Source organism: Prionailurus bengalensis, chromosome E3 (genome assembly GCF_016509475.1).
Source record: "Prionailurus bengalensis isolate Pbe53 chromosome E3, Fcat_Pben_1.1_paternal_pri, whole genome shotgun sequence".
NCBI classification, from domain to species: domain Eukaryota; kingdom Metazoa; phylum Chordata; class Mammalia; order Carnivora; family Felidae; genus Prionailurus; species Prionailurus bengalensis.
The window spans coordinates 33,609,053-33,627,128 of record NC_057357.1 but is presented as its reverse complement, the minus strand read 5'-3'; the positions used below and the strand labels follow the sequence as shown (position 1 = coordinate 33,627,128).

At 46.5% G+C, this 18,076-nt stretch overlaps 1 protein-coding gene across 1 annotated transcript in view; it reads right to left on the bottom strand.

Annotated features, from left to right (window-relative positions):
* Positions 1-18,076, bottom strand: part of GRIN2A (glutamate ionotropic receptor NMDA type subunit 2A) — a 373,199-nt gene that overhangs the window by 16,271 nt on the left and 338,852 nt on the right. The window lies entirely within an intron of this gene.

Sequence of the window (18,076 nt, the reverse complement as noted above, 5' to 3'; positions counted from 1 at the left end):
TTTGTCAATGTGGTCTTGTCAGCTGGAGCTGGTAAGTGGGACAATTAAATCTGTTTCCTGAAGCAGACTCATTCTTGCTGGGAAGACAAAAGCTAAGTGCTCTCCTGGGAGCACAGAGAGCCTGGGCCACTGTGGGTTTGCAGCCAGGCTCCAGTGTCGTCCTCCTCGGACCTGAGAGGACAGGTCCCTGCATGAAGCTGCAACCCCCTCCCCCCCGGGTCCGCATATATACATCTAGGGGCAGGAGGCTCACGAGCACCTGAGAACACCTCTCCATCCACGCATGTCACACCTCTATCTGTCTTCAGGGGGCACAGTGTTGTCTGCCACAGGTAATCCCTGCCAACCTCTGAGTTCTGTGCCGCCCCGAGGAAGGCTGTAAGGCCCATACACAGAGCAGGCCTCCCAGCTCTCTCCTTTCTCAGTGTTGCCATGAAAAGGCAGAGTGGTGGGGCTTTAAGAGGCAGGGGCCAGAAAGATGTAAAATCTAAAAGGGAACAGGTGAGAATAATTGAGACAGACTCAGGCATATGCCTGAGACTTGCTTCCATTAGCTGCTTGGATGATGCTGTGAGGCTGCTGAGTATGTATCCAGCCGCTCACTCAAAAGGTACACGCTCGTTTCTAGTTTGCAAAAAGGAAGCAATGCACATTCAAATAGACACCTTCCCCAAAAGCACAAGAAAGAACATTGCACGTAGAAAACACTAGGATGAGCCTCACGAGGGAGGGCCCTTACCTGACAGGTTTGAGGAGCAAGTCCAGGCATGCTATCGGGTGAAGACTGCCCGCACTGGACTACCTTCAGCACTTAGGACCCATTCGACCTTGGTCCCGGTACTCTGCTTGCCTACCCATCCACTCATCCATTCCTTAACCTATCTTCCTATTCTCATATTTAACAAAGTTACATGAATTCCCTTCCATTTCAGGCACTAGGCCAGGATTTCCCAAAATTAACCCATGCAACCCTCATGTCAACGCAATGTGTTTGGAGCCATCACCACACCCATTTTACAGACGCTCAGAAAGGAATCTGCGCACTCTCTCTAGCGCCTACAAGCAGCACGTGACAGCATCTCCTACGAGTCGTGCTGGAATTCAATGAGGTCACGTGCACACCCATTGCTCAGGAATCGTTGGAGATACTGTTAGTTCCTGCATGAAGCCAAGGCAGCTGGGGGTGTTGGTGGATCTCATTCCCCCCGCCCTCTGCCTTGCCAATTCGTGGAGTCTGTGATCCCCGGAGGGCACGTCCAGAGAGAAGGCTTCGCCCTCCAAGAGGAATCTGTTATGTCCAAAGTAAGAGAAATCAGTTCCTTATCTGTCCTCAGACTCCTCTGCACTTCCAGAGGGACTGAAGTAGCTTTTCAGATTAGATTTCATTCTGCTCCATAAGACCGTCTGAGAGCTGAGGGGATTGCTTCGGGAAGAGATTTTATAGCATGTGGTGTGCCTAGCCTTCAGACTTCCTGAGCATTTCTCCCCCGAGGTCGCTTGTAAAAAGTTCATTTTGGACCTGTACCCTTTAGGCTTTGTCCGGGGCCTGAAAATATGCTGCAGTACATCTTGTGATACCAGCCCACACACAGACCCTCGCTGGCACATAGCCACATACTGCTTTTTCTTGGTGTCGGGCCAAAGCACCTGCCCCTAGGCAATGATGCTATGGAAGGATGTAGCGTGTGGTTTGAGGAAGCTGAGTGTGATGCCCTCTTTCATTTCTAGTCAAGGAAGCTGATGCTCTTTGGTTCTCCGAAGGCTTCATTTGGTCTTGCCTTACTCCCTCATTCATTTGCTCACTCATTCATTCACTGAGAAAAGAACATTTTTCAAGCATTTAGATGGGGTGCCTGGGTGGCTTGGTTGGTTAAGCGTCTGACTTCGGCTCAGGTCATGATCTCACGGTCCGTGAGTTCGAGCCCCACGTCGGGCTCTGTGCTGACAGCTCAGAGCCTGAAGCCTGTTTCAGATTCTGTGTCTCCCTCTCTCTGACCCTTCCCTGCTCATGCTCTGTCTCTCCGTCTCAAAAATAAATAAAACATTAAAAAAATTAAAAAAACATTTAGCACGTGTTTGGCAGCATCCCTGTATTTTCATGTAGAGTCAAATCCTACAGTCTTCACGTGCCGCTAACTCTGAGTCCTTTGGGAGGGAGCATCCTGCAAACCAGTAATTCTGGCAAGATGAGATGCCTGTGCATGAGGCTGGAGGCAGGAGAAACGTCGGGCATCTGGACATCAGAGAGAGGTGCAGAATTTGCAGGGAGGAAGAAGTGATCGAAGGGGGCCCAATCACAAAGGACCTGGCTTTTGTGTTGAGGAGCTAGGGTGTCCAGGGGGTTGGGGGGGGGGGGAAGACACTGGATGAGACCAGCTGTATGCTTGCTGCATCCAAGATTCTTCAGTGGCCGTCTCCCCACACATAATGTAAGGCAGGCTGTTACAGGTGGGTGGGGTGGCAGATTTGAGTGATGGGGCTATAGTGCAGAGGTCTCCAGTAAATTCCATCCCGGTGACAGAATCACTGTTGGAGTCCTATCCCGGTCTCGGGGGCAGGCAAGCCATGTGGATGAAACTCTCCTGCTCTCAGGATATATGGTAACTACAGAGAACTCTATCCACAGGAAATCACTGGTAAGGATCCATTGTGAATTGTCATCCCTGTCACCAGGGCCCATGACAGTTTACTCTGGATGTACCAGCTGTGTGGTATCATGCTGAAAACTGGCCAGTGGGTACCTCTTCAGTGCAGCTCAGAGGTCTCCACTTGCAGGAAGTCTTCCCTGAATGCACAAGGACATGGGTACGAGATCACGGTTTCTCCTTCTACAACATCCTGGGTCTTTCATCACCAGAGAATCTGTCGCACTCCAGTATAGTTGCCACTTGCTTCTAAGTCTTCTCCATCGGGATGTGACTTTATTCCCCCATTTGGGGACTTTATTCAGGGTGGGCATCCTGCCATATTCTTCTTATATCCCCAGTCCCTGGCACAGGGCTCAGCACATAGAGGATCCATACAACTGTGTTGACTGTAGATGACACAAGGCTTCTTTCCTTGATCAGCTTCTGATACGCTGTCTGGAGCATCAGCATAAGACAAAGAGAGGAAGCAATCTGTGAAGTCCCAAGCAGAGGGGTCAGGAATAATTTCTGAAGCCCAGAAATCAAGGCCAACTCTCAGGGCAAGCGAGTTCCGATCAAAGATCCTAGCATAGATTTTGGTGGTTCCCCACAGGGAACCAACTTCCATCTATAGCCGAAAGACGTCAGGATGATGTCGCTGCTGATCCCATTAGGGTTTTGCTGTGAACGCCAAGAGGGGAGCTGACCCCGTTTCAATCCTGTTTTCATGTCTTGCCCAGGGACTGGGCACTTCATGTTTCTCAGAAGCCCGAATGGAATTGGAAATGGCAAAGGAACAATTTTCTTTGTCGAAATCTAGGGCACCGTCAATGACAGGCTCATGCTCTCGACGATAACAGATTCGGTCACTGTGAGCTCTGAACTGTGGTCCCCAGAGTGAGGACAGTTTGGGGTCTGCAGGGTTGACACCACATGTTCTCTTTGTCCAGTTGCCCTGGAAGAAAACTGCTGTCAGGTCTGGGATGGAGTCTGTGGGCCTGGAACAGAGTGAGGTCAGCTAGATCGTTCGATTGCTGACCTTGGTGCCTTACCTTTGTTAATTTTACACTCTTGACTCAAAGCCAGGTGACCTTGGATCTGGAAATAGCATTCCAGAGCCTAGGACCTCTGTATCCATGACCTATGAGGGTCAATGAACAATTTGCGGGAGAGAAAAAATAAAAAAACCTTCGGTGGTGGTGATAGTACAAGAATCTGGACACAAATAGACTAAATCTGGAAGATGCATCTCCCTTATTTAAGTGTCAGAATATTCCATTTCTGTATAATGCTGAGAAGTCACAAAAGCAAAATAAAAATAGGGCCAAGCTTAAAAGTATCCAGTCAGATGCAGAGACAGGCTGTCTTTGGCATCAGTGTTTTACTACCACCTTCCAGCTGAGGTCTCGGCTCTGTGGACAGAGCCTGGAGCACCGCATGAGGCAGTGCTGCTGGTCGCCATCTGGCTGAGATTTCACAGGCCACACGATCAACGGTGCACTGTGGACTTGGGGACTTGCATGCACACAGGTCCCCAGCCTGTGTGGTCCTGAAGAAGGGGGAGGAAGAAGAGTGTAGAGATTGTGCAGCCCCATCAAACATCAGACAACATACATGGTCGCAATTCTCGAACAGATGGTGGGGGTGGGGAGAAATAATTCTCTAGAGTAAAACTGCAGAAAAATGGCAAGATGTCCAGGAAATCCTGTGCGGGCCAAGCACCTGTGGAGTCTGCTTAATGCATGTGCCTCACACATGTATGGATGGCCAAGGTGCCATGGCTTAGCAGGCATATGCACTTGTGAGCATAAATGAATTCACAGTAACTTTTTGACAACTGCTCATTTCCCCCATCAATAGTCCTGAAAATCCTATGACTCATCTTGTACGAGTATGGGGGCTTTTTAATACCACAAAGGGGTCCTTGTGTCTTAAAAGGCCATAGACATAAGGGGCCGGCGCTGGGGGGGGGGGGGAGGTATAGAAAAGGACAGCAATAATCCCACATGCCAGGTTGAGGAAGATCTTTGAGCAAGTAAAATGGTATTGCAACTTTCTGGTTTCCTTTTTATCGAAGGGTGATCAAAAGGCTACCCGAGACTGTGGAGTCCTTAAGCAAAGGGGATCCCATCCATTGTCCATTGTACCCACATTCCTCATCCTCAAGGACAGGGCAAGGACTTAAAGGGCACTCAAGACTTGGTTGTGGCATGGAGGAGAAAAAGGAGGAGAGGTAGGAAGGAAAGCGGAAGGGAGAGGAAGGAGAGAAGAAGAGAAGGAAGAAGGAGAATGGAGAAGAACAGAAAGGGGTATAGACCTTTCTAGGAAGTCCCCTGTATCTGCTGTCACTGCTGTCCATAACCAGAGTGGAAGGAAGACCAGTCTGTTGATGGACAGGGTGGGCTACAACTTAAGAGAGCTCTGAGACGGCTTTGATGACAGCCCTCTTCCTCCATTAGGAGCAGTGGTGTTCCTCTGGCCTCCTCTTTCTTCTCCCAAGTCTGAAGTACCAGATGGGGGTGAGACTGTTGCCAGAGAAGAGTGGGAGAGTGAACAGAGATGGTTAGATTAGATGTCAACTCAGGAAAGTGTGTGGGGCAGACACCACAGTCCTCTTGCTCCATTCTACACGAGAAGGAAGGAAGATGGAGAAGGAATTGGGGGTCTCTAAACTATGAGCTATGATCGTACAAGAACATCCAACCAGTGCCATAATGCACACACCTAGGGATCAGTTATACAAGCCCACTCTGCCTCTCTCCTAGAAGGGAGAAACAGGGCACTCAGAAGTTTCCAGAACCACATGGTCTGCTGATGGGAACGTAAACGGGTTGTACTTTCCCTGCAAATTGTTTGGAAGTGTCTACTGGAACAGAGTATATGCACACTCTGTGACCCAGCAATTTCATCTGTAGGTATATTCCCAATTAAGTGCCTACCTGCACCAAAAATATGTACACGAATGTTCAAAGCAGACAAAATTGCAAAATAACACAAATGCCCATCGACAGCAAATGTATAAATAAATTCCAGTATGTTCATATAACAGAACGCCATGCAGTCCTAAATAAACGATACGCTTTAGTTATATGCATTTCTATAGATTAATGTCCTAAAAGAAAGGTCAAAAGGAGGCAAAACCTGTCCGTGTTCATGAGGGGCAGAGTGGTGGTCACTGTGGGGTGAATACTGGCTGCAAGGGATTTTCTAGGGTGCTGGTCATGTTCTAGATTCTCATCTGAGTGGCAGTTACACAGCTGTATAAAAATTAATTGGACATGGAGATTTGTGCTATATAACGAACATATGTTCTAATTTACAGAGGGAAAAAATGGGCAGCAAATGGCAAAGTAGAGGTGTAAAGCATTCTTCCATTTTGGGGGTCAAGAGAGAAAATAGTAAGCAGAAGAAAAAAGACTTTCTAAACCAGAAAGAAAAAAAACCCTCATTTTTTTTTTAGAAACATTAATTTTTTTTTTTTTTACAAAGAATAAGTTCTTAAAGGATAAAGAGGAATGAGTTAAATTAAATTCTTCCATATTGTTGGAATTATTTTAAAAGAACATTTTGGACTCTAATGATTGAAGCCAGAAGCCACCAATCTTTCTATAAAGGTCTAATTAGTAAATATTCTCAGCTTTGTGGGCCATCTGGTGTCCATTGTAACTACTCAGCTCTGCCCCTGCAGGACAAGAACATCCTCAGACACACATGGTGAATCAAAAGGATGTGTCTGTGTGCCAATAAAACTTTACTGACAAAAACAGGGAACAGGCCAATGCGGGCCATAGTTAGCAGAATCCTGATTTAAGCAATTTAAAAAAATGGGAAAAATTTTTTTTAAAAAGTATATATATGAACAAGAATAAATCCCAATTTAAGGAGACGCTTATCACTGTTATGACCTATGATAACTTGCTGAGTACTTACCATTTGATGGGTACCATACCTAGAAGTTCTTATACATTATACGATTCAACTTGGTGAGGTCGGTGCCATTATAATCCCTAATATAAAGAGGAATGTGGCCCTTACAAAGGATAAATAACTCTCCCTAGACCATGGAGCTAGAAGACATCAGTTGTTATATTTGAACCCAAAGCCTTTGGTCTTCACTAGACCCCGTGTTGCCACATTTATGACTTTTTTTGTGTGTGAAATATTACAAGTAGAGTCTTAATAAATTACTTAGATATACAAACTGTCCATAAAAATCTTTATGTAAAAATAGTTAAATGTTCCAAAAAGAGGAAAAGACAACTCACTTTTTTTTTTTCCATTTTCACTACTATTCAAAGGAACTCAAATTAAGGCAACTCTAAGATAGCACATGCTCCTTCTAAAACAGCACAAAGAGCCATAATGCTCGAAGCTGCTTGACTGTTTTAAAACTGGTACATTGGTGCATTATTAATAGTACTTTTAGATGGAAACAAACTTTTGGGGTATTAATAGGATACTATAGATCAAGACTTCTAGACATGTGTATAGCCATTAACCCTTTGAATTCTACCTCCAAGGGTCTGTTACAAATAGACAATTAAAAAAAAATAGGCATGGGGCCCCTGGGTGACTCAGTCAATTAAGCATTCAACTTTTGGTTTTGGCTCAGGTCCTGATCTCCTGGTTTGTGAGTCTGAGCCCTGTGTTGGGCTCTGTGCTGACAGTGAAAAGCCTGCTTGGGATTCTCTCTGCCCTTCCCCTGCTCACACGTGTGCTCTGTCTCTCAAAATAAACATTTTTTAAAAAGGGAAAATAATGTAATTATGGTTTCATAATGTTTATGACATTTTATACACAATTGGAAAGAACCGTGATGACTAGACGATGTAATGACCTGAAAAAAAAAGTTTAAAATACAATATAAATGAACACAGTGGAATATAAAAGCGTATATGACCAATGCTTATATATTTACAGCAGTGTTTCTGCATGAAAAAGGACCAGGAGGTATAGCTAAACTGAAAATAATTCTGTTGAGGTAGTAGGCTGGGAAATTTTGTATGGACATTAGATTGCCTTTCCAAATACGGGTTTTACAAAACGTAGACGGAAAGGGATTCGGGGCCACTGTTTATGCATCCTGTAATTCCCACATTGGGTTCTGTGACATCAGGGTTTGACTTACCAGCAAGCTATTCATTATGTCTTATTTCAACTCTGACGGTTCTCTTGACATTCGACTTTCCCTGGTTTGAGCGATTCACTGCTTGTCAGGCACGAATTTGGCACTGCTGACCTTGTTCTAATCCTGGCATCAGATTGATAATAAACACTGCAGCTCTGAACCTCAAGGGACCTATTGGGAAATTCACTGCTAACTTAGGCATATGAAACCCCTCCAGCACAGAGGGAAAGTCAATGGCCCTTCAGGATATTTATGGATTTTATCTGTTTCTTAAGTAAGTGCTGCTCCATTATTATTCCAAATATGTCTCTAGTTAAAATTAGGAGGGAGATAAACAAGTCTAATTTTTATGGTACCATCTGGTCACAGGCCAATGAAGAAGCACTTAAACCCTTTATGGCTAATGTAGGCTTAGGACTGACACATTTCTTCCTTTCAGAACATTTCATTTCTGAATGCATGGTTTGCCGTGCGGTTACGTTTTACATCCTAGGAGGGTCAAAGTGACTTGGTTGCTGGGGCGTCCAAATGGCCATCGATCACCACGCCCTACGGGTGGATGGCATCAAAGCTGCCATTCTGTGTATTAGTGACGTCTGTGTGCCTGTCACAGTCATCCACGCACAGGATGTCCCTGTGTTCCGTACTGTGGTCACTGTGTGGGCTGACGCTTACACGTTCTACAGCACTTACTTCTTGCGTTTTCACCATCTCCAAGGTCTCTGGATATGGAAACCCAGCTAAGAGCCTTGAGAGACGAGGTTGGAGAGAACTCACGGTGAAGACCCAATTTCATGGACCCCACACGAGTGATCTGTTGGCCCCTGGCCTCTGTATCCAGTACTGACCAATCAGAGATGCGTGCTACTAAGGGCTAAATACTGTTATTCTAAGGAGTGGTTCTTAAATCTTACTGCGTTTTAGATATCCCAGAGAGGATGTGAAAAAATGCCCCATGGGGTAAGAATCAGGGATCTATATTTTCCACACATTCTCCAAGAGAGTCTGACGGACACAGTGTGCCACGAAAGCACTTTGTAAGGAAAGTAACTATTAAGAGCAATAGAGCAGGAGCCTCTAATCATTTTTATATTCCACCACCTGGAGCTCAGAAGCTGCTCAGTTATTGTTTGTGAATGAGTGTCTAGAGGCAGACTGAATGAATGAATGAACAACTGGGTTAATAAATCAGGGGGCTTTGTCAATGGCACCCGGTCTTGCTAACTTGATTATAAAGTTCATGATTTATAGAGTAGCCTAGCTCAGCCCAAACTGTGATTTCTGCCTTTGAAGTCTCAATTTGATTAAAACACGTTTAGCAAGGAACAATAACCTTCTGAAATGCCGGGGATTATGCAGCTCCGAGGAGCTTCTGTGGGGAACAAGCAATTCCGGCAACCAGGACGGGTCTTTGTGAACCTGGAGAGGCCTCTCTGCAAGCCTGTATCGGGGCCAAACATCTGACTCCTCTTAATTACACTCTGTCCTTGCTCCATTCCTTCTCGTCTCTGGCTTCTGGGTCCTGAGTTTTCCCCAAACTGCCAGGGTTGAATGATCTCAAAAATTAGGCTGAGCCTGTCCCCATGGTGCCGGGGCCTGGGGCATGGACAAGTCTCCTTCTCCGTGGAAAAATGGGAAAAAAAAGCCTAGGTCGCTTGCTCGCCTACCCTCAACCTCTGTTGCCAAGTTATTCTGCCCAGTGTCATCTGCAGGGAACCGATGCTGTGCCTTCAGTGAAAGAGGAATGAACGCTGAATATGGATTCTGGCCAATCTGCATTTAAGTCACAGCTGTGACCCTTTCCAGATGGGAAACCTGCTGTAGAGATGTCGACGACAGTTGGGAGTAGACAAAAGGAGAAGCAGTACTGCAACATGGTTAAAGCCAAGGCCCTGTGGCCCGTTTGCCTACATTCCGATCCCAGATCTGCCACTTAGGAGCTTGTACATATTCCTTGACCTGCCCGTGACTCAGTTTCCTCATCTGCAAACAGGCGTTAATGATCATAACTCATGCCATTTAGCCATTGTGAGGACTGGGTAAAATTAATACCTAGACAGACTGAGATTATTCTGTGACCCATAGGGCTCCCTCCCTAAGTGTCATCTCTTACTATAAACATCTATAACACCAGTGATCATGGTGGCTGTTGACCCACGGAAGCATTTAGAGAAGTGGAAACTGTCTCTTCCCCTGAAACGGGGCTCTCAGATCCTCGGCACCTCCTCTCCTCCAAATCCTCCCTGCTCACCCACCCCAGCCTTATTCTGGCATTTATCTCTTTAAACCGGTTGAAGCTGCTGGTTGCACTAGGGTGTTGCTGAGTCATCTGAGGACACGGGGACCTGTGTCACGGAGAACTGCGGGCAGGGAGGCCAGCGGGAGACAGATTAGAGGGCTCCGAGGCAGGAGTGAGTCAGCCCGTGGTCCGCGCCTCACTCCTGCGTGGAGCCGGTCGAGATGGGGCGGCCGTGGGCTCTCAGACTTTTCCAGTTTCCACCGCACCGAGGCTAATTGCTCAGCGGAACAAATCCAGCTCGCTCTGGAGATGCCCGGGCTGAGTCCTGCCTCCCTCTGGCCTGCTCTCCGTGGCTCCTCTGTCTCCTCCTCCCTCCCCTTCCTTCCTGTCTCCTTCCTGTTTGACTCTTTTCTTTATAATTCCTCCCTGCTCTGATTTCTGGCTTCCCTTCCTTCCTCTTTTCCCACCCTCACCTCCCCCTTCCCTTAGGAGAACTGGAAAACCTCCAGTCTTAAGTCTTCTCTGCCCTCTCGTCTTTCTCCAGACAGCCTAAGACCAGGAGCCATCACACTTTTTCTATGAAGGGCCAGACAGTAAATATTTGGAGCTTGGCAGTCTGTGCGGACCCTTCTAATCTCACATCAATCTGGATGAGTCTTTAAAACGATTGCTGGTGGGGGCACCTGAGTGGCTCAGTCGGTGAAGCGTCCGACTTCAGCTCAGGTCATGATCTCACGGTTCGTGAGTTAGAGCCCTGCATTAGGCTCTGTGCTGACAGCCCAGAGCCTGGAGCCTCCTTCAGATTCTGTCTCCCACAAATGCTCTTGTGGCATCTCGACTCTGCCGCTGCAGGGTGAAAGCAGCCACGGGCAGTATCTGAGTGAATGGAGATGGCTGTGTTCCAATAAAACTTTATTTTTAAAAACAGGCAGCGGCTGGATTACACGCCACGGCCATAGTTGGCCAAACCCGGGGGAAGATACTATTTCTCCTGTTTACTTCCTTGATGCAGAGACCACAAACTCGTTAACAACTGATGATCCATTTAGGTGCTAAAAGCTAAGAAATACATAATTTTGCCAGTTATGTCCATCCCAGAAATTCGAGTTAAAAAGACGAGTGCACGACAGATATCTGACTACAAGAGCACACAGATTCAGCAAGGCAAGAATTTGTCTCCATCTTATAGTGAACGAGGGGGTCAGAGGCTTGGGGAGATTTTCAGACTGGACAGTGATTGAGTGATTACTTTTTGCGACTCCCTCCCTAGAGAGGCACCCAATGTCCTTCCTAAAGAAAATGGCATCCCCTTCACCAGAAGAGATATTTGATGAAGTCAGCCCTGTAAAAGTGTGCCTGTAGTGTTTTCTTTAAAACAATGTTTATTTTGAGAGAGTGTGAGTGGGGGAGGGACAGAGAGAGAGAGAGAGGGAGAGACATCCTAAGCAGGCTCTGCATTGTCAGCGCAGAGCCCAACACGGGGCTTGATCTCACAAACTGTAAGATCATGACCTGAACCGAAACCAAGGCTCAGACAGTCAACAGACTGAACCACCCAGGTGCCCCCGCCTGTAGCGCTGGCAAATCTACGTGTTCGTATGCACCAGTGAGTTCTGTGTCAGCAGCAAGCTCAGTCGTGGGTCCTAAGGGAGACAAAGGGGCAGCAAGAATGGACACGATAGCGTCTGCCCTCCAGGGACTGAGAACGCAGTGCCCCTTAGTGGCACAAGGAAGTGGGGAGGTCTGCAGTGAGCAGGCATGTAATACGTGCCAAGCACGAGATTAGTTTGTGTTTGCTTTCACGTAAGCCCCGAACAGCTCCAATAGAGAGGTAAGGAAACTGGAACGCCGAGAAATTAATTTGCCCAAGATCACACAGCGAGGGAGTTGGGGAACCTTCCACCTTTCCCTTTCACGCGTGATGCTCTGCCAAAGGCCACAAGAACGCCGTGAGCGTGGCGCTAAAGGGGGTCACGGTTTATGAACGCTATCTAGGGGAGAGCTGTGGTCTTTAAGGAGACCTTAAAGGAGGACACATGGGCTGAAGGGTCAGACACCCAATCAGCAAACGGGTTCAGGAGCAGATTGGAAGAAGGAACTCCATTTTTAAAGGGGGTTTCATGCAAGAGTCCGTGCTTATCTGAAAAAACTTCGGTAGAATTGAGACACTGCAGAAAGTTGAATGAGGAAAATGTTTAGGGGTCCCTCAGTGATCTCCTCAACCAGCACTGCCCACACATTCCTAAGTCAGCCTAAGAAGACAGGCCAGGCCACCCAAGCTGTGGGGGTGTCCAGCTCTCCCCAAGACTCGGACGTGAGTGCAAAGATATTAAGCTGGGAAGTTGGACTAGGGCGGGGAGGAGGATATTAATGACCCATCCAGTGGCTCAGAGCAATTTATGAGAATCCTAATTAGATACACAAAGAGCTTCTGCAATCACAAAACCACTCTCTACTCTGGCTGGCAGCATGGGGTCCCTTCCCACCCAAACCCACCCTGCCTGCTTCACTGAAAGAGAGGCCAACAGATAAAAGAATTGGGAGCACTGATGGACCCACTCAGAAGAAGGGAGTGGGCTTCCCCACCAACTCCCTCCAGCACTCCCCAGTCCAAGGTCTGTGAGCACTGTTCTCCTGGAGTGGTGCTTTCCAAAGCTTTAGAGAGTCTATTGTAGCAAGACGTCTTACTGACACAAGAGCAGAGTGTGCGGACCCTTCTAATCTCACATCAATCTGGATGAGTCTTTAAAACGATTGCTGGTGGGGGCACCTGAGTGGCTCAGTCGGTGAAGCGTCCGACTTCAGCTCAGGTCATGATCTCACGGTTCGTGAGTTAGAGCCCTGCATTAGGCTCTGTGCTGACAGCCCAGAGCCTGGAGCCTCCTTCAGATTCTGTCTCCCTCTCTCTCTGCCCCTCCTCACTCATGCTTGGTCTCCCTCTCTCTCTCTCAAAGATAAATGAACATTAAAAAACAATTTAAAACGACTGCTTGCAAAGTTGCAGTTACAAAGGGGCAAAGGGCCCCCAACGTACCTGTCCAAGTGAAACGATATTTATGGTATCTTTCAAATATGTCACATATGATATCTGTCATATGTGTTCAGATAGGATATAACTGGGGTCACTAGTTTTAAACTGGGAGAGTCCCAACAAAATGGGTTGAGTTAATCACCCTATTAATGCAATATTAACACAGGGGCTGTATGTGTCATACCTCTCAAATATTTCATATGATATCCATCATACAGATGTAGATATGATATAAGTGCAGTGGAATATAGCATATAGCTTATAAAGATGTACGATATACATACATATATTTGGTTTCATTTGTTCGGTGAACTCGGACAAGATACCAGGGACAAGTAATGTATTTCTGGGTTTAAAAATAAACCAACAACCATGAAAACTGAGCAAAGTACAAAGAGGAAGATTAAATGTGTCTCTGTGCTAGAGCACATTATTTATAGCTAAGGTGATCTGGCCACTAGCAACCGAGGATTTGCCCCTGGAGCATGGCCCCTGAGCAAGACGATCAGAACCGGAGTTACACGAACCATAAAAAAATCCATACAGGGTGTTGTCCATAGACCAGCAGCAGCTTGTTAGAAATGCAGAATCTGACCCGTGCGCTTGCTTCCCCCATCCCCTGACTGACCCACCGAACCAGAATCTGCACTTTAACAAGATCCCCAGGTGATTCCTGTTTACGTCAAAGTCTGACAGCTCTGCCTTGGCTCTCTTAACCCAACAGAGCCTCATTTTCCTGCTCTGCAAAATGGGGACAAGATCTGCCCCAGAGTAATGTGTGAAGGGCTGCTGAGAATATTTGTGAGGTACTTGGCCCTGTGCTGGGCCACTGACAACAGGCTCCAACAACTGTTTTCCTTCCTTTTCCCAACATCACTGGCTGCTGAACAGTATTATCATACAGTCTTGTTCTCCTCAATATCTGCTTGCTGGCCTCTATACGCCCACAGGGCTTTAACCTCTATGATCTTCCATCCATCTCTTCAAATCCCAGGATCACATTTTTAAAAAGTACAAAATCCGTAAGATTGATGGGACCTAACATCTCTCATTCAACCTCTCCTGTGAAGCCAGAAATGCCGTTTTTTAGGTCCCAGACTTACTCTTTATTTCTCACTCAAGTGTCACCTTTTAGGTGTCAGGGAGATACCAGATACTCAACAGATATTTGCCACTTGCTGGATGAATTAATGAATGAGGCTCTATGAACTCAGGCCGTTCTATTTTTTGTCTAAATCTTACTATACCTATTCTTTATGACTTACTCTGCCTTTTCATTCTTCCATTAAAAACCTCAAGTGTATCCCATATTTCCTCTGGACTCCTCTCTCACCTATCCAAGATACCTAAGAATATATAGCCACATATATGTATATGTTACCTCATATTTATGAATTATTATAATAAGCTTGCATCTTGAGATTAGATATCTTAAGTTTGTACATTGCCAACCAACTGGACTGTAAGTTCCCTGAAGGAGAGAAGAAAAAGACCATGACATTCCCCTCTAGGAAAGTGTGTTTCCCAGTAAATGTTGGATACTGATGATCAATGCTGAAAAGTACTCATGAGTGTTGTTACTAAAGTACTGAGAAGCAAAGATCCCCGTGGGGCACCCCACTATTTCAGAAAGGATACAGCAATTAGACAGGAAAAGGAAGGTGAGCTCTTATTGGGATTCTGTGTACCTCTTAAGGGAAATCAGCAGTCCATCTCCTAGGGAAATGCCTGGCAGGCTTCACGTAAGAGGCTCCCCCAATAACTAAATGCTCCACTCAAAGGTTGTATTTACACAGCTCATTAGGAGAATTTTTTATACTTTTGACACACATTAGACTCGTAATCGTCCACCAAAGCTACTCTATAACAAGAGATAAACACTCCATTCTAGAGGATGAATAATAATTAGGTACTGCTTAGCACTGTGCTCTTTACAGGTCTAATTTTAGAGCATAATTAATCCTGCTGAAGCTGCATAAGATAAGTGAAATATTTATGCAGTTGTGTTAATTCATGTATTTACTCCTAGAGAGACATTCAGAATTGGACGTGCCTTTGCGAGAAGATTATCTTAAGACACCCCCTGGAGCAACGTCATTTTCTCTCTAATGTCTTTGCTTCCAGATGGCCTCTAGAGATGAAGCCAAGAAGACACATGTCCCAATCCTGACAGTCTGACCGGGAAAGCAATGATTGAGGACAGAAAATATGTGTAAGAATCTAGATGCTCTGCTACTACCAGAAACACACTTTTGACCTATCTGGATGCCTGTATTTTGTATTTTTTATTTGCCACAAAGAGCGCATTTTATGTTCAGCACCATAAAGGTTGTTTCCATGATACTATTAACCACCAATACAATACTAAATAGGCTGTACTGAATATTAGAGTTGTGGATGGACAACAATGAGGAGGAGGTGGAGACTGGTAATGATGAGGATGGTGGTGACGATGATCATGCTGGTGATAAAATGGTGATGATGATGATGATGGTGGTGATGGTGATAAGGGACAGCGATGATGCTGATGGGGATGGTCGTGATGATGATGGTGGTGATGATGGTGATGGGGATGGTGGTGATAAGGACAGTGATGATGGTGATGGGGATGGTGGAGATGGTGGTGATGATGATGGTGGTGATAAGGACAGTGATGATGGGGATGGTGGTGATGATGGTGATGGGGATGGTGGTGATGATGGTGATGGGGATGGTGGTGATGGGGATGGTGGTGATAAGGACAGTGATGATGGTGATGGGGATGGCGGTGATGATGGTGATGGGAATGGTGGTGATGGGGATGGTGGTGATAAGTACAGTGATGATGGTGATGGGGATGGTGGTGATGATGATGGTGGTGATAAGGACAGTGATGATGGTGTTGGTGATGATGATATAATGATAATGATGGTGATGACGATAATGGCGATGGTCCTGATAATGATGATGGAGACGATGATGGTAATAGCTAGCATTTATTGAACCACTTCTATTTCCAGGTGCTGGGCCTAGCTAAGCTCTTTACAGGTCTCCTTTCATTTCATCCACATGCCAGCCTTATCAAGGAAATATTTCTGCAAGCATTCATTTACAGATGAGTAAGCTGAGGCTAAGGAAGATCACCCCCTTCATAGAAGTATTTGTCAGTGGGGCAAAAGATTTCAGTTCAGAGGTATACTAGATTACTTCTTCCTGAAGGGTCTATAAATCTCATGGATACAATTATCCAACTTTGATAGACATCGTTGGGAATTAAATGAAACAGGAGTGTGACATCATTGATCCCCTTCCAGATTAAGGCCCCTGACGTAGAAGCTCTACCACTTTCCATTTCCCCCTCTGTGAAATGGGCATAAGCAACACTGAACGTCATAAAGTTATCATGGATATTAAAGAACACGGGTAATGTATGCAGTCTGGCACCTGGCTCCCAACTCTCCACCCCTCTCTGTGTCCACACCCCTGGTCATATAACTCCAAACTTCTCCCATAAAAGGCAGAGTGTACCTCTGATCCCTTTACTTTGGGCTTGGCAATCTGACTTGCTTTAGACAGAAGGGTGTTAGCAGATGTGAACATGGCCAACCAGAGACTTGAACAGCACGTGTCCAGTTAGATGTCCTTCTCTGTGCCTGTGACATAGCCGAGAAAAGAGCTTCTGCCAGGCAGCCTGCTGCCCTTTTGGCCTGAGACCCAGAATAAACACACGCAGAGCAGAGACCACACATCTGGTCCACGGACGCACAGCGGGGGCCAGAGCCACCAAGGCCACCACAGCCTGACACAGAGCCCCTCCACTGAACCTGTACTCCCACAGGCAAAACAAATGCTTACCGGAATATGCCTCTAAGATTTCACAGCCAGAGCTGACCGACACAGCCACAAATCACGATTACACAACAGAGAACACAGATCGTGATCAGAAGAAGGTGCAAATGCCCCACAGGGAATTCACAGGATCAGACGTTCTTATTTGGGAGTTAAATATAAAACACATTTAGATGTTTGATGGTACTTTGAGAGCCAAGGGCTTAATTCCGGGAGCAGAGAAGAGGGTGCATTGAATGATGCACCTTGTTCAGATCCACACCACGCTGTGTACTAACCTCTGCCCATTTCAATATTCTATCTGACTGCAGTGTTGACGGATCTGCCTCTCCCAGCTGCAGAGGCACAGCATCCTGTGTAACCATCTCTGAATAGGGCCTCCAGCTGTCCTTGAGTACAGCTTCTGCCCAGGGCCCGAACTTCTGTACCCCGCTCACACCCACTCAAGTCTTTAGGCGTCACTGGCCATGAGGCTCACTTTGCTTTTCCCGTCTCAGTGTTGGCAATTCAAAGGGACACCCACATGCCATTGGAGCCAGGACGTGGCGTGGCGTGGAACTCTCATGTGCTGAGGTCACCGACCAGGGAGTACGGAAGGCCAGACTGAAGGAAATGTTGGCTGGAGACACAGTCGGCCCAATTACCTACACCGATCCGTACGTGCCAAAGTCCCATTAGACTGTGAGACCCATGGGGGTGGGATCTATCTTTTGGTCTGTTGAGCAAGAGGCAGACTTTATTCCTTTCTACAGACTGCTTCTCCTTCACCCCTCCACGGGATAATAACAGGAGCTGTTTGTGTTAGAACAACATAACCCCACCCCTCAGGCACTCCTGATGGGCCCAGGAAAAAGAGGTTGATTCAAAATGCATCAGGAATCCTTCCTCTGCAATTTGAAATTTAGAATTTAGAGAACAGAGCTTAGGACTGGAGCCGAGTTCATGCAGAGTCATGGTTTCTCTGGCCCAGCACTACTAACATTTGGAGTCAGGTGATTCTGTGTTTTGAGATGTGGAGGGCTGTCCTGGATGCCGTAAGATGTATGCCAGTACCCTGGCCTCTACCCACTAGAATCCAGGAGCAAACAGCCTCCCAATCATGACAAAGATGTTTCCAGACATAGCCCAATACCCGCTGGGGGCCCAAACTGTCCCCAGTGAGACCTGGTGCTCTAAGACAGATCTACGAATTCCTGCTATTAAGATTCCAGGATCGCTCTGGT